The 25,467-nt window shown below is 33.6% G+C and overlaps 1 protein-coding gene across 1 annotated transcript in view; it reads left to right on the top strand.

The window, feature by feature from the left end:
- The window catches only part of LOC145242665 (protocadherin gamma-A4-like), a 423,021-nt gene that overhangs the window by 396,986 nt on the left and 568 nt on the right, over nucleotides 1-25,467 (top strand). The gene's annotated exons all lie outside the window — the stretch shown is intronic.

Here is a 25,467-nt window from a genome sequence, read left to right as displayed (position 1 = left end):
GAGAGAAATGCATAACTCTGGGTGGTTCCTATGTAGAGAAAGACTAATAACTGTGCCAAGTTTCGTTGCTCTACTGCTATGGGAAGTGGGTCAGGGGCGTTACTTATTTCACGCCTGTGGTGTATATATATATATATATATATATATATATATATATATATGCAGTTTAACGTCTTTACAGAAAAGCTCAGTAGATGCGTTTAGTTTGTATGAAGGCAACTTCAAAAAGAGGAACAGACAAGGCTTTTTGATTTTGTTGCGCTAAATGAATGCCTACTGCTTGGTCTGGTCAAAAAGAAGCGTTTGCCCAATTAAATGAGACTATTTAGAAGACAAGGGAAATAATCTACTAACGTAATAGACAAACGGGAGGTAACCTATTGGTAGTCTTTTTATACGATTGACTAGACTTTGTAAATGCCATTATTCATTGTTAGCTTTTAATCAGTATATTAATAAAAAATATCAGATAAGGTCTCTATGTCCCTGTGTTTCTCGCCTATATGTAACTTTTATAATTACACATTGAATTATTCATTTATTTATTTACTAATAATCAAATATGTGGTGAAATCAAAAATAAAATGAAAAAAATTGAGACAAATGCTTTAAAAATTATATTTTTAAAAATTGTAAAAGCGTGACTATATTTTGAATTATTTTTTTTAAATTCTCCACTCGATAAACGCCGGATAAATACAGCTAAACAAATGTTTAAAAAAAAAAAACTGCCTTTACATGTTAAATAAGCCATTTAAAGAGATCGGATAAAAAGAGATTATGTTTGAAGTTTTTTTTTTAAGAAGAATCGTGTAGAGTTCTAAGAAAAGTGATGTCATTTCTGCCAGTTAAAAAAAAAAAAAAAATTCAGGTTGCAAATACAAAACTGGGGAACACAATTATAATAGTCGCCATTTTGAATTTTGACGGAAAACGATTGGAATTTATTGCTTTATAAGTGGGTTAGGGTTAATTTATTGCTTTATAAGTGGGTATTAAGTGTTGGGTTCTGCAACAATGTGAAAAAAAAGGAGTAGCAGTGTGTCCCTTTAAGACAATTTAAGAATGATTGTTGCTGTTTACGAAGATGTAAACAATTATTCATTTGTCATAGTGGCAGAAAGACAGAGTGGGATTGACAGGCAAGGGGATACAAATGCTCGCAGACAAAGAAGTAGATGAGGAAGGAAATGGAAAATCTCTTAACAATAATAAAATAGTCTGCAAGACATTTTCATATTCATCATTAATTTCTTCCTATTTTCTTCCTAGTTCTTTTTTTATGTCCATTAAGTCAACAAAGAAGACATTGTTTGTCTGAAGGAAAGGAATCTTGTCTTTGACATGTAAAGGCTTTCAGGCTTGATCTCCGGAGTTGCCCTACTCGACCTCCTCCCTCTTCTCTCATGCAGTTCATTCGCATCCATTTATTTGACTGGTGAGGATGAGGATTTGGTTGTGGGCGGTGACGGTTTGGCATGCAGTATACCAGTACCGTCGGATCCATACCGCTGCTTATACCAGAGATGTGCGGAAACCTTCACCTGGTCCCTCTTGCGAATATCTTATCCTATTGAGAAAAGGCGGGAGAGTGAGGGGTAGAGAAAAGAAAAGAGAATCAAGCTAGGCTAGAAAAGTCATAAATTGCTGATTCATATGAAATGCGTTTACTTACACGACCATAATGACTTTGATTAGTCAATTATGATAATGACGAAGAAGATAAAATACATGAGAAAAGAAAGAAGAGGACGAAAAGGAAGAAAATATATGAAAGAAGAAGAAGATGTATTAAACGAAAAAGACATATATGCAAAATGAAGAATAAATATAAGAAAAAAGGAAGAAATATATGACAACAAAAAAAAAAGAAGAAATATATGGAAAAAGGAAAAAGAGGACGAAAAAAGAGGAAATATATGAAAGCCTGAAGAGTCCTAGAGTGGATGAAACGCCGAATATTCAGTGTAGCTTAATCGCCATATATATTTTATAAATTACTAACTAGCTCTACCTATGTATTGAGCACTTTTGAAGTAAATACTTAAAGTTTACGCATAAATCTATACTTTCGTATATTAATTTTATGTGAATAAATGAAGTAGTGTTATATATATATATATATATATATATTTATATATATGTGTGTGAAAAAAAAGAATAAGAAATATATGAAAAAGAAACATGTGAGAAAAGGAAGAAATATGGAAGAAGAGGAAGAATAAGAAATATATGATAAAAAGAAAGACAGAGAAATATATAAAGAAAGAAAAAAAGAAGAATAAGAACAACAACAAAAAGAAGAATAAGAAATGTATGAAAAAGGAAGAGAAATAGGAAGAAGAACAAGAAGAATAAATATACGAAAAATATAAAAAACATGAAAAGGAAGAAAGAAGAACAAGAAAAGTATGAGAAACAAACAAGAAGAAATAATCAGCAAAAAGGAAGAAAAGAAATCAATGCATTAAAAAAGAAAAAAATGTTTTTAAATATTTAGTAGAGAGTTTGGTGAGGATAGGGGCCAGCTCAATAGAGCATTTTTATATTACTATGGCAAAGATCAAATCAGGCCAACATGCTTCAAGGTACCAAGGTTTTTTATGATATTCAGATCATCAAACGAACCGCAAGGTAAGCAGTTTATCCTTGTCAATTGTCGTTCGGGTGACGTCATGGTGGTTGGATAATGGGGGACTTTTTATTGCAATTATTCACTATATTATTATCGAGTTTACAAAAATTGCAAGTTCCTAATTCCTGTGACTTAATGTGCTTCCTGTTTTTTTTTTTTTGGGAGGGGGAGGTACGTTACCACTTATCAAGGCCCAAAGGTCACTTGAGGATAAGAGTTAATGAATGTAAGGTGGTATTGAAGTAATCATTAATGATGTAAATTGGGTGAAATTTGTTTACATTAGATTTGAAGGCTACCATGTTGTATTCAGCCGGCAAGCATGTCAATGGAACAGTGTTCCAAAGGCGTACAGTTCTGGGAAAGAAGTTCTGTTCATTGGAATCTGCATCTACATTTAGGCACATATAGAGAGTTGGAAAAATCATATATATAGTGGTTTTAGCTAGTCGAGTGTTTTTTTGTTAAAGTTTGGTAAGCAGGGGCTATAGATTGGAGTTCAGACGAGCACTTACCATGAAAATAGCGATAGAGTGGAGACAGGCTGGCGACGTCTCTTCTGTGGGAAAGGGGTTGCAGGGAAAAAATAAGGGTGTCATCTATATATCTCGTTATCTCATGATACACATTTTTAGTTCATGTTGTTAAACTCTACCAATGATTTTTAGATGCTTTAATTATTATAGATGACTTATTAGTATTATTTAGTTCTTCAGACTGCTGTTCTTATCTTGAGTGCCATTTTCACAACGTTTTGGTCAACGTAACCTCCGACCTTTTTCAGGTGTATCTTACGAAACCTGGGAATCTTTCTGTCGAATTCGGGAATCTACACAGAATCACATCTTATGTGATCCATGATGGATTCCTGATCAGCTTTCAGCAGTATCTCTTTGTTTTTGTGTAATGCTGCTTCGCTTGGTGATCCATAGTGTCCCTATAAGTCTGGTTCCAAAAGAGTAACTCCCCTTATGCTACAGTGGTTATACACCTTGTTTGAGGTGAACAAATACAAAAAGACAACTCCTATTATATTTCTCAATTTAAAATGAGTTATCCTTCTTGCTGAGTTTTACTTATAGGTGATTATTTAAAAATGCTTTATATTAACAGCTTGGGGTTGATTGAGTAATTTAAGACAAATTATTGCGAGTTACGTTATTATATTTCTAATAACATGGTACAATAATAGGAAATGAAAATTGGTTAATGTTGTGGTGTAAAGATTGAAAGGAATAACGAGAAGACTCATAAACAGTGAAACGAATAATATATTAACAGAAATACAGACAAGTATGTTAGGTGAGTGGGAACTCCGCTCAAATTAAGCACTAGTAATGTTACGACTCTCTCGCTCTGAGTCTTGGGTCTAGACTGACTGGAAAACAGAACCTGCTTACCGGAAATGACGTTAGGAATAGTCCATCATCACAATCTGTAGGGTTGTGTGAAATGTCACTAACTCTATTTGAGTTACATGAGAGTATGTTGTTAGGTTTTTGCAACTCTTGTAGGGAGGTGTTGACGTCCTCCTATATACAGCGCCTGAAATTCCCAAATTGGTCACCCATGTTAGTTATGAACAGGCTCAACATTGCTTAACTTCGGTTATTTGAAGGGAACCGGTGTGTCAACGTGATCATGTCGTATCCAATCTTGTTAGTCAAAAGCAAAGTTTCATTTGTCAGTTTAAATGTTAGTTAGGTCTTACTTTTAAAATCCAAGAAGATAACTGTATATGTCAGACAACAATAAGATGTTAATTTAATGACATCTTTTCTATTATTTTATTTTATTTTGTTTTTACAAGGTGGTCACCACTTATCAAGACCTGGAAGCCACTCAGGGATAAGGGTTATTGCGTGTACATTACGTTAATGTTGAGATTTGATACAGTGTCTACTTAAGGGGGCGGTTCATCAGGAATTTGTTTATGTTGGACTTGAAGACATCCAAGTTGTAATCAGGTGGGAAACAGGCAAACGGAACAGAGTTCCACAGGCATGCACATTTAAGAAAGAAGCTCTGTTCATGGAATCTACATTTTGATTTAGGCACAGATAAAGAGTGGAGAAAATTTTTGAGAGTGGTTTCAGCTAGACGGGTGTTTTTCGTGAAAGATCAGCGAGGGGGAACCAGGAATTAGAGCTCAGACGAGCACCTGCCATGGAAATAACGATAAAACAAAAACAGGCTCGCAACGTCTCTCCTATGAGGGAGAGGTTGCAGGAAAGAGAAAAGGGCATCCCCCACTAAGCCACAAAGCCTATTTTGTACTCTGTCAAGGCAGGATAGAGTGTTTTTAGCAGCTCCTGTCCAGATGTGGCAACAGTACTCCATCCTTGGACGTACTTGGCTTTTAAAATGAAATAAATTATATTTTAAAAATAATAATAATACGAAAAAACTAATGGCTCCTGCCCAGATGTGGCAACAGTACTCCATCCTTGGACGTACTTGGCTTTTAAAATGAAATAAATGTATATTTTAAAAATAATAATAATACGAAAAAACTAATGGCTCCTGCCCAGATGTGGCAACAGTACTCCATCCTTGGACGTACTTGGCTTTTAAAATGAAATAAATGTATATTTTAAAAATAATAATAATACGAAAAAACTAATGGCTCCTGTCCAGATGTGGCAACAGTACTCCATCCTTGGACGTACTTGGCTTTTAAAATGAAATAAATGTATATTTTAAAAATAATAATAATACGAAAAAACTAATGGCTCCTGCCCAGATGTGGCAACAGTACTCCATCCTTGGACGTACTTGGCTTTTAAAATGAAATAAATGTATATTTTAAAAATAATAATAATACAAAAAAACTAATGGCTCCTGCCCAGATGTGGCAACAGTACTCCATCCTTGGACGTACTTGGCTTTTAAAATGAAATAAATGTATATTTTAAAAATAATAATAATACGAAAAAACTAATGGCTCCTGTCCAGATGTGGCAACAGTACTCCATCCTTGGACGTACTTGGCTTTTAAAATGAAATAAATGTATATTTTAAAAATAATAATAATACAAAAAAACTAATGGCTCCTGCCCAGATGTGGCAACAGTACTCCATCCTTGGACGTACTTGGCTTTTAAAATGAAATAAATGTATATTTTAAAAATAATAATAATACGAAAAACTAATGGCTCCTGCCCAGATGTGGCAACAGTACTCCATCCTTGGACGTACTTGGCTTTTAAAATGAAATAAATGTATATTTTAAAAATAATAATAATACAAAAAAATGGCATAAATAAAACTAAAATTTGGTTTTATTTAAGAATTTGTACGTTTTTGTTTCTTGTGATAAATTTTGTCTTCTTTATTTCCTGCATTCTTTCGGTAGGAGTTTCTTTTTATAGAAAGAAAGCAAACATGTTTTCCTTGAATAACAAAGTATTTAAATGTCTATAAAAATACATTAAACCGATCATTATTTGCGTGAAGGCTATATATTTTTTAATGTTTTAGATATATTTTTTATTTGACATGATAAATAAAAGCCAAGCTTCTACGGAAAATTCATTAATGATTGATTTAAGATACATATATTTATATAGCCAGCAGGCTGTCATCTTATGCAATATTGTGCAATCAATTTGTGCATAATGCTGCACTTATGCATTAGAACATTAATGGTTTTAAGTCACAATTTGCTGCGATGACAAGCAACGTGGATGGGGATCCGGAAAAGATTTGCCATCATTCTGAATATCTGAGACAAGTTTTTTTTTTTTTTTTAATGTCAATTTGATTTATTCTTTTCCGAAATTTGACAAATAAAGGATTATGGATTGCATATAAAAGGACATAATTGCTGCATATAAACATGAAAAAGGTTTTTAGTCTAACCTTTTTATGTTTTGTGCTCTTGCTGTTGGAATTGCAATATCTTCTATTTCCAAAGTGTGTATATTTGTGTTTGTAAATGTGTATGGATAAGTGTGTATATTTGTGTTTGTAAATGTGTATGGATAGGTATTAATATGTGTATGTCAAATAGTTTTAGTTTTAACTAGCAGTTTAACCCGGCTTTGCTCAGCCCTATGTACTGTTCATAACCTGATGTGCATATTTTTATATATATTAAACAGTTTGACTCATATCTAGGTAACCTACATCTAAAAATTCAAGTGTTTAGACACAAAATCTGTAGAGGAGTTTGATAGAGTCTGCAAAGGTTAACTCTTTCAACTTTGACCTCTTGACAGCCAAATTTTCGCCCAAAAACTCATTAAAAAGCTTGCTGCGTGTCTGAATACCCGTTATATAAAATTTCAAATGTTTAGATCCAAAATTGGCTGAATACTTTGCTAGAGACCGCAAAGGTCAAATCTTTTAAACTTTGACCCCTTAGCAGCCAAATTTTCGGCTAAAATCCAATTAAAATGTTTACTCTATATCTGAATACTCTTTGTGTAAACTTTCAAATGTTTAGACTAAAAATTGGCTGAGAGGTCAATTTTTTCAACTTTGACCCCAATTCTTACCCCTTAACATTAAGTGTTTTGGGCTCAAATCAAGTTAAAAAGTTTGATCAATGTCCACGGAACATACATCTAAAATTTCAAGTGTATAGACCAAACATTTGCAAAGGAATTTGGTAGAGTTTTCAAAGGTCAAATCGTTGAACTTTGACCCCTTGACAGCCAAATTTCGTACGAAAGGCAATTAAAATTTTTTTTACAAATCTCAATACCACTTATGTCAAATCTTGAGTCTGCAGACTGAAAATTGACAGAGCAATTTGGTAGGGAAATGTACACATACAGACAGACACACAGACAATTTCACTTTTATAGATATATAGATTTTATCATCATTTAATGAAATGCAGGGGTACTTTGGTAATAGCTGCATCAGTAAAGGATGTGATCCTTTATGGATTTTACACTCACCTAACCATATGATTTGGAGTATTGTCTGATAATTTTCATCAAAATCAGACAAGCAGCAAAATCGCACCCCTACAATGAAAAAAAAAATTATTGGTATTTGAAGATCTGAGACAATATTTTTTAAATTTTTATTTATTTATTTGTTTAATGTCAATTTGATTTATTCTTTTCCGAAATTTGACAAATAAAGAATTATGGATTGCATATAAAAGGATTAATTACTGCATATAAACATGAAAAAAAGTTTATTTTATTTTTTTTTGCATGGTGCTCACCACTTATGAAGACCCGGAAGCCACTCGGGGATAAGGGTTATTGCGTGTACAGTACGTTAGTGTTGAGATTTGATAAAGTGTCTTACTTAAGGGGGCGGTTCATCAGGAATTTGTTTATGTTTCGACTTGAAGACATCCAAGTTGTAGTCAGGTGGGAAACAGGCAAATGGAACAGAGTTCTACGAGCGTGCAGTTCTAGGAAAGAAGCTCTGTTCATGGAATCTACGTTTTGATCTAGGCACAGATAAAGAGTGTGGAAAATTTTTGACAGTGGATTCAGCTAGATGGGTGTTTTTCATAAAAGATTGGCGAGGGGGGGACCAGAGATTGGAGTTCAGACGAGCACCTGCCATGGAAACAACGATAAAACAAAGATATGCTCGCAATGTCTCTTCTGTGGGAGAGAGGTTGCAGGGTAGACAAAAGGGCATCCCCCACTAAGCCCCAAAGCCTATTTTGTACTCTGTCAAGGCAGGATAGGCTGTTTTTAGCAGCTCCTGTCCAGATGTGGCAACAGTACTCCATCCTTGGACATACTTGGCTTTTATATAGATAGAGAATTGCATCAGTAGTGAGATATCTTCTGGAGCGGTAGAAGGATCCTACCATTTTTCCAGTGACCTTGGCAATAGACTTGATGTATGTGTTCTATTTCAGGTCACGAGAAAAAGTCAATCCCAGAAGCTTATCAAAACAAGCAGCTTCCCCTAGTCGAGAGCAATTCATTTCAATTGATGCCAGATGAGGATCAGAACATTGATGATGTAAAGATAGGAGCTTAGTTTTAGATGCATTAAAAGTAACCAGCCACCTCTTCCCCCACTGTACCATGCACTCGAAATCAGAGGAGAGAGAATCAGAGAGAACTTTGTCATTTACGGCCTTTGATGTGTTGCCATAGATGGTCGTGTCATCAGCGTAGATGTCAATGAATGATTTAAGCATGTGTTTTGGGAGATCATTGATGTAGATCAGGAAGAGAGTTGGGCCCAGGATGGACACCTGGGGGACTCCAACATTAATACTGTGGACCTCTGATTTCTGCCTATCAACTACTTCTCTTATGAACCTATCAGAGAGGAATTTAACCTTTTCATATTTTGTATTCTTGCTGTTGGAACTGCAATATTTTCTATATTTTCTATTTTCAAACCATAGAGAGAGTACAGCGTGACCCCCCCCCATCAAATGCCACCCACGGAATTGTTAATAAAGTTCGCAATCTTTTTTCAATCCAACCATATTTGAAACAAATGTTTTATCCGATCGTTTGCCGGGGAGAGTCACTTGGTTGGTCGTGTGGACGTTTCTTAAAACTGTTATTACGTCCTAGGAACCGCAACCAACTCCCCAGATGCTAGACACGATCAAACGATAGGTATTCGTGGGTTGTTACCTCAAGTACCCACCACTAGAGTTGATTAGTGTTGATTTGACGTTGATTTGACGTCATTACATCTGCTGATGGGTCTGTTCTTGACGTCATTATGTGCAGGATTTTATCGTCATTGTTGATAACAAGAACCGCTTTGCTGGAATTGAACGCTCGTACAAAATATCGACACGACATCTTTTTTGTAAAAATAAAATCATTTTATTTTTAACAATTAAACGGAGCATTTGCAACTTTGAAATTCATTTTCGACCATCCGTCTTCAGCCGGCGCAAAACTGCTATATGCGTCGCTGACACGCGACCCATAGTTTGGAGTCCCAGCTATAACTATTAAAACAGTTCTTCCCGCTTTAAAAGAGAGAGAAAGAGAGTGATAAGAAAAAAGGGAATAATGAAAGAAAAATGAAAGAGAGATGAAGAGATATAGACATGCGTACACGCTAAGAAAACAAAGCGACTGAAATATTATTTTGGTTTTCAGTTCTGAGGATAGTAGTCAGATTCGACCTTTCATTGGGCACCTAGTTACATAAACAATCTTGGTTCGCACCTGTCGGCTGTTAATCTGCTGAGTTGGCAAGCGCGACATTTTGGGTATCAATACCAGCTCGTCGTCGCAAGTATGTAATAAGTCTGGCACAAGGTTACCTCTTGAGAACCCTCAGCTTCCCCAAAAGGTAGCTTCTTCATTATGCCACAGATGCACTTCATTCTATAGTTGGCTTGCCCATCACGTTTAATTCATGAATGTTAAAAGTTTTAGTTTTATCGTGATTTAATGGAATGCAGGGACACTTTGGTATTAGTCGCATCAGTTAGGGGTGTGGTCCTGAATGAACTTTACACTCACTTAACCATAATTCACCACAGCTTTGAGGTGATCCCAATCATAATTTTCATCAAAACTCAACAAGCAGCAAAATCCCTCTTCTACACTAAACAAAAAAAAAAAAATACGATTATTGAAACATTATTGATTATTTATACATGTCAAAAAGTCAACGATTTATATACAGGCATTGGGCAAAATACTGAAAAATAATCGGAAGCAGTGATGTCATGGTTTTGCGCTCTTTCTCGCCAAAAAGGGAAAATATCGTTAAACCGGGAAATGAGTAAGTCAGGAAACTGATTTGACAGCTGATTCTACGATTATGACACTTCTTTTGGAATGTGTAAACTCTGTCTGACCAAGACTGAATAAGAGAGAAAGGTAGTTTGAAGCATTGTTGGCAAATAAATGTGAACGAGTATAAGAAGGATATAGTAATGCAGGGAACCGGGTGTTAAAATGATGTGACATAAGGACAAAAATGAATAAACGAAAGAGGGGCCTGTAGAGCTTGTTCTTCTGTCCATTTTATGTCCATACATCAAATCATTTGTCCATACATCAAATCATTTGAACACCCGGTTCCCTACATTGCTATAGCCTTCTTATATTCTTATATTCTTATATTCTTCCACATTTAACAATTTAATGAATTAAGAATAAAACCAATATTTGAGACTTTTTGTTTTTCAATTTTTATAGATGTTTTAATATTGATGAAAAATTCGCAAGGCTTTTCCATTATTTTGTCCCACCGCTTATATATATATATATATATATATATATACATATATATATATATATATATATATATATATATATATATATATATATGTATGTATAAGTGTAATAATTAAAGTTAAATTCTGTTGATCAAAATATAAATAAAATTATATTCAAGTTAAGAATTTATTGTTTGAAACTAGGAATATATCAAAACCTAGATTTCATGAACAAAGCTTCTTTCTTAGAAGTGCTTCTTAGAAGTGAACGCCTGTGGAACTCTCTTCCGTTTGCCTATTTCCCACCTGACTACAACTTGAATGTCTTCAAGTCCAACATAAACAAATTCCTGATGAACCACCCCTTAAGTAAGACACTTTATTAAATCTCCATTACTAACGATTATTACGATATTATCCCATTGATTACTGTATACGCAATAATCCTTATCCCCGAGTGGCTTCCGAGCTTTGATAAGTGGTGACTTCCATGTAAAAAAAATATATATACATATATATATATAACTACTTCATTTCCTCACATAAAATTAATATACGAAAGTATAAATTTATGCGTACACTTTAAGTATTTACTTCAAAAGTGCTCAATACGTAGGTAGAGCTAGTTAGTAATTTATAAAATATATATGGCGATTAAGCTACACTGAATATTCGGCGTTTCATCCACTATAGGATTCGTCAGGCTTATGCGCCTAAGCCTGACGAATCCTATAGTGGATGAAACGCCGAATATTCAGTGTAGCTTAATCGCCATATATATTTTATAAATTACTATACATATATATATATATATATATATATATATATATATATATATATATATGAAACACTAGTGTCTGTAGGTATTTAATTATTATAGTAAAAAAATAATTATGACAGCCCCTTTAAGAAATTCGTTTCTTATCGTTGAGCACTTTCAGTTGAATTAAAAAGTCGGTCAGTTTAGCTCTTATGCGTAGATCATCGTATAACGATTAGATCACTGTCTGACTGATGTAAATGAACATTTAAAATTAAGATGTTTAAAATTCAACGTTATTTCAAGCGGTTAATGGTTACGGGGTTCGTATCGTTCGACTGGTAGTAATCGTGACACCCTGCACTGAGGATTCCCGAAAGGATGAAACACTAGTGTCTGTAGGTATTTAATTATTATAGTAAAAAAATAATTATATATATATATATATATATATATATATATATTTATATATATATATATATATATATATATATATATATAGTCTTTGAAGTTTTTAACATATGAAACTATACAAAAAATTACTTTTTATCATTCGTTAAAAAACCATCTAGTCAGTAAGTCATTTAATCACCTGCAATCACTGCATCAACTCTCGAATTTACTATAATACCAATTTTTTTATTTTTCAAGGGATCATCAGTTGTTTACCATGAAACACTGTTTCAGGGATATATATATATATATATATATATATATATATATATATATATATATATATATATATATAGAGAGAGAGAGAGAGAGAGAGAGGGAGAGAGAGAGAGAGAGAGGTGGAAATGAAATGGAATTAGCAAAATGTTCAACTATGAACAAACAAATATTTTGCTTATCAGCATATATATTGAAAATGTTATTTAAATATTATTTAAATGCAATTTAAAACATAATATAAATGATAATATAATTTTTGTTATTTAAATGTAATTGTGTTATTTAAATATAATTTAAATGTAATTTAAATATTTAAATGTTATTTAAATGGTGCTTAAAATATATACCTTGTTTCAAACAATAAATTTTTAACTTGAATATATTTTTATGCATATTTTAATCAACAGAATTTAACTTTAATCATTACACTTATATTTTGCTCTATTTTTTATATATTGAGCTTTACCTTTTTGGCTAGGATTGTCCTGAAAATATTACCTCACTGTAATATCTAATAGGACAATATATATATATATATATATATATATATATATATATATATATATATATATATATATATATATATATATATATATATATATATATATATAATATTCTTCCTCCACAAACGGTAAAAAAACTATTTTATACTTTAAAAGAGAAGTAAATAAGTGTGAGAGAGTCTAAGTAGTTGGAAGAGATGGGGAATATAAGTGGAAAGAGATGATAATTCAACTGAAAGCACTCAACGATAAGAAACGAATTTCTTAAAGGGGATGTCATAATGTAATATATATATATATATATATATATATATATATATATATATATATATATATACATATATATATATATATATATATATATATATATATATATATATATATATATATATACATATTTCACCACATTGTATTGTGATTGATCTGGAAAATGAATGAGTATATGAATGAGTATATGAAGATATAAAAAAACGAGCTCTACAAGACACTCTTTCGTTTGTTTATATATCATATCTTTTTAACACCCGGTTCTCTGTATTGCTATAGCCTTCTTATAATCGTCTACATATATTTACCAGCAATGCTTCAAGCAAACTACCTTTCCTTATTGGTTAAATTTACTTTCTAACATTGTTGCAAGGAACGAACGAACGCAGCCCAAAATACAGATTTCCATTTTTTTTTTCAATGTCTTTCATTTTTATTACGCTACTTTTTTTGTGATCAAGAGCGGAGGACCACTTGAAATATAAAAAACAATATATTAAGTAAAAAAACAACAACTTTTAAGTGTTCAATAATAAGAACCGAGTATCTTAAAGGGGTCGACATCGTTATTATGCTAAAAAAAAAACTCTCATAACCATGAAATTAATATATATATATATATATAATATAAAGCTGTGTGTGTCTGGTCACGAATAGGCTCCTATATGGTTAACTATTTTAAAAAACTGATTACATATAATGATAGAAGATGTATCGAGACACAGGAATGGGCGTGTTTGATCTGGCAGAACAGTGGTTCATTAAAATTGTGGGGTCTGCGTTCGTGCCTGGTCCACAAAGTATGGGAATAAAAAATTTAAAAATTAAAACAAAACGTTTACAAGTGTTTTTGATATAGATGTACATAGTAATACTTTGATAAATATGTTTTAACTTAAATAGGGATGGTATAATAAAATTGTGGGGTCTGCGTTCACACCTGGCCTTCATAGAATGGAAATAAGCACAAACTTTAATAAAGACTTTTCATATCTATCTGCGTAAGTATTATTTGATAATTATGTTTCAGTTTGAAGAAATATAGTATAATAAAATTATGGGGTGTTCGTTCCTACCAAACCTCCATAGAATGGAAATATGTCACAAAGTTTAACAAGGTTTTTTAAGATAGATCCACAGAATATTGTGATAAGTGTTTCAGTGTGAACAGGTATGGTATAATGAATTATGGGGTTTATCTATTTTATTTTTACTTTCATCATATTTTGCTTTGGTTTTGATACCCCCAAATTCGGAGCTATCTCTTTACAACCCTTCCTTTTCATAAGCTATCATACTTTCCTAAATCAGAGTCCATTTTCTGTAGGCTCTTTTTGAACCCAGTCAACGACGGTTACTTTTGCTAGTATATATATATATATATATATATATATATATATATATATATATATATACACACTAATGTATTGAATCAAACTTTAAACTACATAGTTGGTTACACCACAATATATAAAACCTATTATAGTACTACATTTTAGATAGCTAAAAAGTGTAATAATGATGGGGAGGGGGTAACGATATTAATTTGTTAACCACAATTAGATATGAGGCTGTCATTATTAGTAAAAAAAATAGCTAGAAATAATACTGAGTGCTAACACACGCCCGGTATAACTAGTTACACATCTGAAACAAATAAATTAATTTCCAATTTCTGCGGAATACCTTGGTCCACAATAAACTTCACCAAGTACGTTTGAAAGTTTAACTCACACCTGACAAAGAGTAGACGTCCCGAAATATAGCCTCACGGATATGCCAGCTGGCCACATGACATAAGTAAGAACATATTATATATATATATATATATATATATATATATATATATATATATATATATATAAAATAAAATAAAAATTACAATTAAATTTACCAAAATGATCCAAGATGGTAAAATTAAAGTATATTATAAATATTAAAGAATTTATATTTATAAAATTATCTCAGCCAGATGTAAAAGCTCAATGAAACCAAATAGGAAATAGAGCTTATAATTTCTTTTATTTATTTATTCTTTATTTATTATTTATTTTCTATTTATTTATTAATTCATTTATTTATTTATTTTCCAGTTAGTGTCGTCTAACATCTCTTGCTGACATTTTTTTAAATGATGACCTGTATATTTTAATTGACCTATATTATTTTGCCCTATATATCTTTTTCGCGCATTTAACATTTCCTATCTGGGTCATTTTGACTTTTGTTTCCCTTTATTTTATATTTCATATTTAACTTTATCATCATTTTTTTTTCTCCTCTTTCTCTTCCCTGATCTTTCTTATTTATATTTATATCGCGGAAGTAGAGTGAAAAGTATATCTTATTTTTCTTTTATTAATATTATTGGAATCTTTTCTTTTTTCCTTGTACACATTTTTGTGAATTATTCCATGGATTTCTGCCTTTGGATTATTATGGACCATCTTCTCCCAATTACGGTATTTCCCTGGATTTTACTTGTACACATGGAAATTCTTAAAACTTTCTTGAAGTTTTACATTTGGATTTTACTGTCACTGGATTTTTTTATCTTCCACCAGACTATCCATTCATGTGTAATCACCTTTTTCCTCACTATATTCCCTCTGCTTCACTTTTTTTGTTTTCAAGTAAGATCTTTGACTTACTTGTTGTTTCATCAAATACTTCTGCATGCAAAATCCGATCCCGCATTTTGCTAATTACTACCCTCTGATGAGAAGGAAAGTATTTCTTCGAAACTCACGGATTAAGGACTATCCATTTATCTAGTGTTTCCTTTTCAGATTAAATATGTTTTTTTAACTCATTTCAAAGTGTTTTTTAACATATTTTAATAACTGTTTGCTCATATATAAATATATATATATATATATATATATATATATATATACATATATATATATACACACGCATGTATTGAATTGAATATACATACACGCATGTATTGAATTGAATATACATATACATACATGTATTTAATTGAATATATATATATATACATACACGCATATATTTAATTGAATACATATATACATACATGCATGTATTTAATTGAATATATATATACATACACGCATGTATTGAATCAAACTTTTAAACTACATAGTTGGTTCCACCATCATATCTTAGGTTGCTTCAGTTTAAGTCTATCTATTACATCTTTGCATTGTTCTGCCTTCTATAAACCTAATTTTTTTATAATCCTCGCATTAATTTCTCTGCAATACATTACTACAGAACTGCTTCTATAAAGGCTACAACATAGTCATCATCAAGTCCAATGCCAACAAATACTTGTCATAAATTGCTCTCATAAGTAATCAAACTTTGTTAATTCTCTTTATCATTCTCTTATTTCTCATAACATGCTTCATCATTCAACTTCATCATTCAACTAACAATTCCTCGTAAGTCTTCATAAATAGTGATTCATTTGTTAAAAAAAAAGAAAAGAAAAAAAGATTTGTGCAAAACATAAAAACAAAAAAAAATGTTTCATCTTTGTTGTTGCATCCCCTTCAGATTTCTTCTTCGGATTTTCCTTAAGGGTATATTTCCAATGTTATATCCGGTGCCAGCATGTTCTTCAGAGTGTCTCCTCCTTCTGATCTTTGCCCCAGGTTCACGTATTGATTGTGTTCAACTCATCTCTATGCTGCATTTCTGGCAAAGGTCAGAAAAACCCATTTGCAATAACAAGCATGTGGTCGTAACTGAATGTGATGCGTGTAAATAGCCCGAACCGCCTCAAAGTAAGAACTGACATTTTCCAAAACACAATAGACATCTCAGGAAACCCAGAAAGTCTGAGACGAAAAACGTTTTGGATACAACAACAACAACAACAACAAAAACAACAACAACAACAACAACAACAACAACAACAACAACAAGTTCTTATCTTTCGAAATCGTTTTTAGATGACGCCTGATTATTTATATCATTGAGGCTACTCTTCTCATCTTGCTTATTATTTTCACTGAGAATGTAATTTAAAACATCACTTAAGATATCTACTCGTGTTTTTTTTGCAAAGGAGTCACCACTTATCAAGGCTTAGAGGCCACTCGAGAATAAGCATTAATGAGTGCACTGTAGTCAATGGGACAATATCCTAGTAATCGTTAGTAGTGGAAATTTGGTAAATTGGATTACAGTAGAACCCCGAGATACAGTGGCCCTAGGATACGTTTTCTTCAGGCTACAATGCTTTTTCGACCCTTGGTTAAGGTATTTTCCCCATCTGATGATGTTATTTATAATGTTATTTGATTATATACATGTGTATTATATACTGTACTGTATTTTGTTACTAATTTTTAATATATACCGTATAAAATTTTGCTTAGGCCACACTATACAGCGATTTCACCTAACGATGCCAACCCCAGAATGGATTAATGCCATATCTACTGTACTTAATGGTATGGCTCATCAAGAATTTGATTACATTGTACTTGAAGACGTCTATATTGTAGTCAGCTGGAAAGCAGGCAAATGAAACAGAGTTCCACAAGCGTGCAGTTCTAAGAAAGAAACTTTATTCATGGAATCCTTGTTTAGGTTTAGGCACAAATAAAGAGTGAAGGTAAGTTTGGTAAAGAGGGAACCATAGATTGGAGCTCAGACGAGCACTTGCCATGAAAGTAATTATAAAGCAGAGACAGGCTCATAATGTTTCTTCAGTGGAAGAGAGGCTGCAGGGAAAAGCAAAGAGCATGTCCTAGTAGGCGACAAAGTCTATTTTAAACTTTGTCAAGGCAGGATAAGTTGCTTCTAGCAGCTCCTGCCCAGATGTGGCAGCAGTACTCCATCATTGGATGTACTTGGTTCTTATAAAGATAGAGAATTGCATCAGTAGTGAGATATCTACTGGAGTGGTAGAAGGATCTCACCATTTTTCCGGAAACCTTGGCAACAAATTTGATGTACGTGTTGTCAGTTATGGCTGACGGAACAAGAACAATCTGTGTGGATTTAATAAATAATAAGTTCAAAATTACATACGGATCTCAAAGTTTGACAAAATACACTAGAAGGAGTTTGGAGGTTACATCGGGCAAAACGTTATTATGACTTATTTCCAAGATGAGACCAGTGTTCTGCATAACCCCAACAATGCAATGACACACAAGTAGAAAAAAAATGTAACTTTTGCATTATCGCAACATAAAGCAAGACATCAAACAATGTTTGGTGAAGGTACAGAATAGCCAACAAAGGTTTCCTGAAGTCTTTATGTTAAAAATGGTTTTCTAAATGATAACCTTTGTATTCAGACACCCATTCTTAACCTGATGGGAGCCGTTGGCTTTTGTTAACTATATGGTGTTTGCACTGAGCGGTTTTTAGAAATTGATTTTGAAACTAACTTATCTCTGGCCAAGTCTTTATTTATCTCTCTTTCTCTCCGGTCCATTTTTATCATTTGCTCCCATCTTTTCCTTGACTTCCTCCTGTGATCTGACCCTGCTACTTCAACTGTTGTACATCTACTAACCCAAGAACTCTCATCCATTCTTCCAAGCTGACCATATCATCAAAGTCTCCTGTTCTATACTGTTTAGATATAAACTTCCACTGGTTATGAGATCTAAGCCTGTCTTTAAGACTGACACTACATATCCATCGTATCATTCTAATATTTCTCTTCATGCAACACATGCCCTCAACCCTCACTGATCAGATTTTACTTCTACACATTGTGTCCTACACATGCCTGATACACTCCTCACTTGATCGACAATGATAACGCTTTGCTGGTTAGTAATGCCAGAAGTTTCCTATACTAACTCTATTGACTTCTAATTTTTGCAATAAGCAACTAAAATCATTATTTTAAAAATGTACGCAAAATATATTTGCATAACTTACAAAAATGCATGCATCAACAATGCAGTGGACACTTTGTAAAAATTGACCTCCAAATTAACCTATCTCTGGTCAGGTCTTTATTTATCCCTCTTTCTCTCAGGTTCATCCTTATCACTTCCTCCCATGGTTTCCTTGGCTCTCCTAAATTAAACCTAGATTTAGTGACCCAAGAACTCTCACGCATTCTTTCAATGTGGCCATACCATCAAAGTCTCCTGTTCTGCACACATCTCCCTATACTGTCCAAATTTACATTTGACTTATTCAAAGAGGACACAAAATCGTTTTTTATCATTACAGTCATGTAAACTATTAATGAAAGTAAAAATAATCCCGTGCAACGCCGGGTAAGGGGCAGCTAGTTTTAAATACAATTGTGCAAGGCACAAAATTCTCCAGAGGACGTAAATCTGAGCAATACCGGGTCTTTCAGCTCGTTTATAATTATTTAGCATGTATAGTGGAACTGTTATGTAATAATCAGATCGATTTCCTTTTAACAGTCACTGCTGAACCGATTTAATAGAGACAGATATTTCTAACTGGATGTTCAATTCGACAGTAATATCATCAAATGGAGAAATGTTATGTTCACTTCTGTCTGCAAACCGTCGAGAGAATAACTTCCAGATTTATTATCCATAAATTATGACATGTGATTTGCTCTCAGGTATCAAAACAAAGTAAGAACCTATTTATCTTCTTTATAAATAACTGAAATACCCGTGCAATGTCGAGTGCATAACGACTGCAGCGTTTTGGAAGAAGTGACATCACATACAGGAAGTCTCTAGTGAGACGTGTTAAATGAGCTAATATAATCTTTCTCTTTGGATGTGTTTTCAGACTTCTTCCATTGCCATACTATAAAATCTGGTGCTACTGTATCAGGCTGTCTGAAGATATCGGTTTCCTGACTTAAATGCACCAAAAACTGGTGCTATTGTTTTCTTTCTTTCCTTTTTCAAAACTCAATCATGTTCTGCAAAACTGAAACCAAACCAAACCGAACATGCTACAAAAGTGGTTTTAAAAAAAGACTAGCACTAAGCAAAAGTCTACTAAAAACCTGTTTAAAAATTAATATATTATGAATAATACTAATTTATATTAAAAAATAAAATATCTTGAACAAATAATATTGTTGTTTGTAACAATGGCGATTTATCCACAAGAAACATGCGTTTCCGAGAATGCTTTCTGCCGGAATAAAGCGGGAAGAGATCCCTAAAATTAGAGACGATTAAAGCACATTCATTCAGTTCAATGACAAATTGGAAACTGAAACTGCCTTTATTTGGCGCGTGTATTCAAAATCAAACAATGCATGTCACACATGATTAAAAAAAAAAAAAACGTTCAAAGGTAACTCCCGAAATGCAACAGCGGAAATGTTCAGATGATGTGAATTCCAACACAGTATCACATGTTATATCATGTTTGGTAGTGATCAAACAGACTTGTGGACAGAAAGATTGATAGACACACACATGCACCTCGTCAGTATGGCTATAGATATAAGAGTTGCATTAGAAGCTTTGGTCATAAAAATAATTTTGTACATTTCCCAAATGGTATTTAATCACCTTTAAGACGGTTCCTAGAGAAGTGAATTAAATTCTGCCCGCTGCTGATAGCAACACTAGAAAGACTTCTCTTGGATGCATTGAAGTTCCACGACCACTTTTTTTTCTAAAATTTCTTCTTGGCATTAAAATCGCTTCTCTTTCACTATAACTTTCTGCTAAAGGAAGAGCGAAAGTTAAACGGTGCAGAATCCGGGGAGTAGGGAGTCTGTCAAACACATGATGGAAGTTGGGATTATGTGACCAGAATGAGTGTATGCATTTTCATGGTGAATTTCTTATCCATATGTCCTGAGGAATTCGATACATAATATCACTAAGACAATTTAAAACATCCATGTCATATTCCTCACATGAATTTTCAGTCTATGGATATCTTCCTGATTATATTTTGTTCTACACTATAATGCAGAAGTGGTTGTATTTTTTTATCTGATTTTGACCAATGGATTTATCAGTCGGTGGTTTGCGTTTATCATAAACCTTGATTTCCAGTCACATAAAATCTTAAAGGACTTGTCCTGCCTTGATAGAGTTCAAAATAGACTTCGTAGCCTCGTAGGAGATGTCCTTTTCTCTTCCCTGCAACCTCTATCTTACAGAAAAGATGTTGCGAGTTTGTCTCTGATGTATCGTTACTTTCATGAAAAGTGCTCGACTGAGCTTTAGTCTATGGTTCCCCTTCGCCAAACTTTCACAAGAAACACTCGTCTAGCTGAAAACACTATCAATAATTCCCCCCCCCACTCTTTATCTGTGCCTAAACCTAAACGTAGATTCCATGAACAAAGCTTCTTTCTTAGAACTGCACGCCTGTGGAATTGTCTTCCATTTTCCTGCTTTCAATATGGTTGTCTTCAAGTCTAACGTAAATAAGTTCTTGATGAGCTGTTCCATATATAAGTTATCAAATTTACTGAATTTTCATTACTAATGATTACTATATTGTCCAATTTCTACTGTACACTCTTTAACCCTTATCCTTGAGTGGCCTCTTGGCCTTGATAATGTGATGATTCCTGTGTAAAAAAAAACAAAAAAAAACTCGGATAATATCACCTGTGTGAGCTACGTCTACAAGTGAAACGCAGTAGTCTCTCGAATGAGACTGGGTGAACCTAATCGTTGGTTAATGATTGATTCTTCCACTCAGCATCTTTTGTGTCCTGTAGTTGATTGGTTGTTTAGTTCTTCCTTCAAGGCGTGCCACTGTCATGTTCCCCCATTATGACATCACCAGAGGCTTGACACTCACCAAAATATTGGAAAAAAAGCTAGACGGCACATACACCCACAGACAGTGTAAAATACATCTTGGCAAGATTATCCCATGAAGCAACAACTTTATGGCAACCTACTTTCCATACTACCATCAGGGAGCGACGTTTACTGGTCACTGCTAGAGGACCAAGCAAGAGCTGGTGAGAAATGTATTGCTGTGGACATGGGTGCACGAGCATAGAACCACCTAGATCCACGTACATTCAGCAAAGTGCACATGACACCAACTGTGATCTTGAAGATCTAAGGCAGCTGATAGAAGACAGGGAAATCTGGAGAGGGAGTAGTAAACCTTTAAGTAAAATGCTTAATGAAAATGAAATATTGAGATCATATTGGTAATTATGCTATATACTAAAATTAAAATAAAATTGGAGTACTATTTTTATTGATAAAATTAAGTAAAAAAAGAATAACAGACAATAATGGTATTAATTATTTCCTTAATACTAAGGATAAAATGTAAAGACTTGTAATAAAGATTTCCAGCTAATGTATGACTGGAAATGTTTTCTCTATCATTAAATCATTTCTCTGCGATAGGCTCATAAGAGTAGTGGTAGATGGACAAAAATCAGAGGCCTGCAGTATTAATGCTGGAGTCCCTCAAGGGTCCATCCTGGGCCCAACTCTCTTCCTGATTTACATCAATAATCTCCCTAAACACATACTTAAATCATTCGTTGACATCTATGCTGATGACACGACCATCTATGGCAACACATCAAAGGCTGTAAATGACAAAGTTCTCTGATTCTCTCTTCTCTGATCTCTGGGGGAAGACGTGGCTGGTTACCTTTAATGCATCTAAAACCAAGCTTCTATCTTTACATCATCAACGCTCTGATTCCCATCTGGCATCAATTGAAATAGATGACTCTCGTCTAGGAGAAGCCCCATGTTTTGACAAGCTTCTGGGCTTGACCTTTACTCCTGATCTGTTGCCAAGGTCGCAGGAAAGATGGTGGGATCATTCTACCACTCCAGAAGATATCTCACTACTGATGTAATTCTCTATCTATATAAAAGCCAACTACATCCAAGGATGGAATACTGCTGCCATATCTAGGCAGGAGCTGCTAAAAACAGCCTATCCTGCCTTGACAGAGTACAAAATAGGCTTCATGGCTTAGTGGGGGATGCTCTTTTCTCTTCCCTGCAACCTCTCTCCCACAGAAAAGACGTTGCAAGCCTATCCTTGTTTTATCGTTATTTCCATGGCAGGTGCTCGTCTGAACTCCAATCTCTGGTCCCCCCTCGCCAATCTTTTATGAAAAACACCCATCTAGCTGAATCCACTGTCAAAAATTGTCCACACTCTTTATCTGTGCCTAGATCAAAACGTAGATTCCATGAACAGAGCTTCTTTCCTAGAACTGCACGCCTGTGGAACTCTGTTCCGTCTGCCTGCTTTCCACCTAACTACAGCCTGGAGGTCTTCAAGTCCAACATAAACAAATTCCTGATGAACCGGCCCCTTAAGTAGACACTTCATCAAATCTCCACACTAACGTACTGTACTTGCAATAACCCTTATCCCTGAGTGGCTTCTGTGCCTTGATAAGTGGTGACCACCGTGTAAAAAAAAATAAATAAATAAAAAATAAAAAACTAGTAATATGATAAAACAGCCTTCATTAGGTATTTTAATTTTAAGCGGGGGCTAAGTAATTTCAAAATTGCAATATTTATATTTTGTCTTATGTCTGCATTGGAAAATCAGCTCACTTTTTGTATTGATTACATTCTTGGATTGAGGAGATGTTATTATCCTAACTGCCTCAGATAAGCAGAGGTTACACAATTTAGAGCCAGGTGTATATGATGTGGATTTACTGATAATATCCCAGTTCGGGTTCGTGTAGAATATCTCAATTAATTGAGAAGCGAATGTTCTTAGTTTTATAAGAGTAGCTAAAAAAAAGTTCCCTGGTCACTATTTGGGTTTGTATTATTAAATGATGTTATGTGGTTAGAGATTCTCAGCTGTATTAAAGTGTAAGTGGATCCGCTATATGTGTATGTTTTGGGTGCAGTGTAGTTACTGCTGCTGGTATTTAGTATTACATTGTTATTATGGTTAGGGTAGGAAATGGGTGAATCATTAGAGATATTGTTGTTGATCAGGTTGTCAATATTATTATTATGGGAGTTGTCCGGCAAAGGACTATCCCTACTAATATTGTTAGTGGTGTTATTTAGCAGGCTTATTAGTAGAGAGGGATGTTCAAGTTCATTGTTATTTGATTGTCCAGAGATTGGCAGTTGGGAAGACTTAGTGGTGTTGGTTTGGAGAGATTTAGATGGTATCTCGGTTACAGTACATGAATAGATCACATTCTTATGAATACAGTTATTGTCAAGAGGGTATTTATTCTTTCTTTGGCAATTACATTTGGTTTTATTGGCTAAAGTAAAAGGGACTGCATGGGCATCTATAATTGTCTGGGCTAAATTAGGCATTGTAGGGTATGATATCTTAATGGAGTTTTTGTTAAGTAAATGGCTATAGATATGCGAGTACTTAAATGATTTTTCAACACTATTGAAAAACTCCTTGGGGATATTAGTTAGATGGAAAGCTGCTGTGCTTGTGAATGAACGTTATTATTGCTATTAGATGTAGATTTATGGTTTCTTTAGTTCTAGACATTTTATGCGTATTTAATGAGGGTAATCAGCGATTTTCTTGGTTCTTATAGTTGTATTTTATCTTCTTCGTATATCTCAAATTAATTAGGTCATTATTATAGAACATGGAGTTTTGATCGAAAGTCTTTTTGTCGGCTGAGAGCCTAGAGATTCTTATAAAGATTGATGGTATTATAGATTTTATGGTTGAATTAGGGTGATTTGAAAACTTGTGAACATATAAAAGTGTAAGGTTTGGCTTATGGTAAGGGCTGTAAGTTTCATGGTTGAGACTAAGTGAGATATCTAAGAAGTTAGATGTTTTTATGGAGAGCCCAAAATTATTTTTAAAAAATCATGAAGTTTCTTAGTTTCTTATTAGATTGAAGTTTACCCTTGCTTGTATCAGGTAAACACGTCATTTCCTACGCCTTTTTTATTTCTTTTAATTAGTTAATGATACTGAATTGCTTTTCTTTTCACTTCATTGCCTTCATGATACCGTGGAGTCGTGAAAACCGTGTGTTTGCTTATGACACTTGAAAAATAATGAATCAAAAACATCCGTTTCCCGTGACTCATCCTAGACACAGCACACAAAATAGCAACACTTGTATTGGAGAAGAAACTCATTATTACTTTTTATTATTATATATTGATATTTCCACTTAAAAAAAAAATTATTCAATCTTGTCTGGTTGTTTTCTTCTTGTGTTTCAACGATTTTTAAAAAAATTTATTACAATTTATTGTGTTATGTTGTTTTCTTCTGGCCAGGTGTGTGTTCATGCCAAATACACCATTTTTTTTACTCTTATTCACTCCCAAACAAGACATATTGTTACTTTTTGTAAGGAGTTACTAAATGGTACCATATCTACAGGGACACTACGTAGCGAGCTGACTAGCAAGATGCCTCTTTACATTATATTTAAACTTCTGCTTGTTATTACAGTCAGGGAACCAGGAGATAGGGATGGAATTCCTAAATATAGCAATTCGAGTCTTTCCAACATTTAGGAACATTTACAGTGAAGGGGGTGACGTTGCTGCTTGTCGGGTTAGTCAGTGTTACTTACGCTGATTTGGCACTAGAGTTTTCATTTCGTCCGGGCATATTC

This window comes from Euprymna scolopes, chromosome 21 (assembly GCF_053919585.1).
Source record: "Euprymna scolopes isolate OS-2025 chromosome 21, ASM5391958v1, whole genome shotgun sequence".
NCBI lineage: Eukaryota > Metazoa > Mollusca > Cephalopoda > Sepiida > Sepiolidae > Euprymna > Euprymna scolopes.
This window is presented reverse-complemented; position numbering and strand designations above follow the sequence as displayed.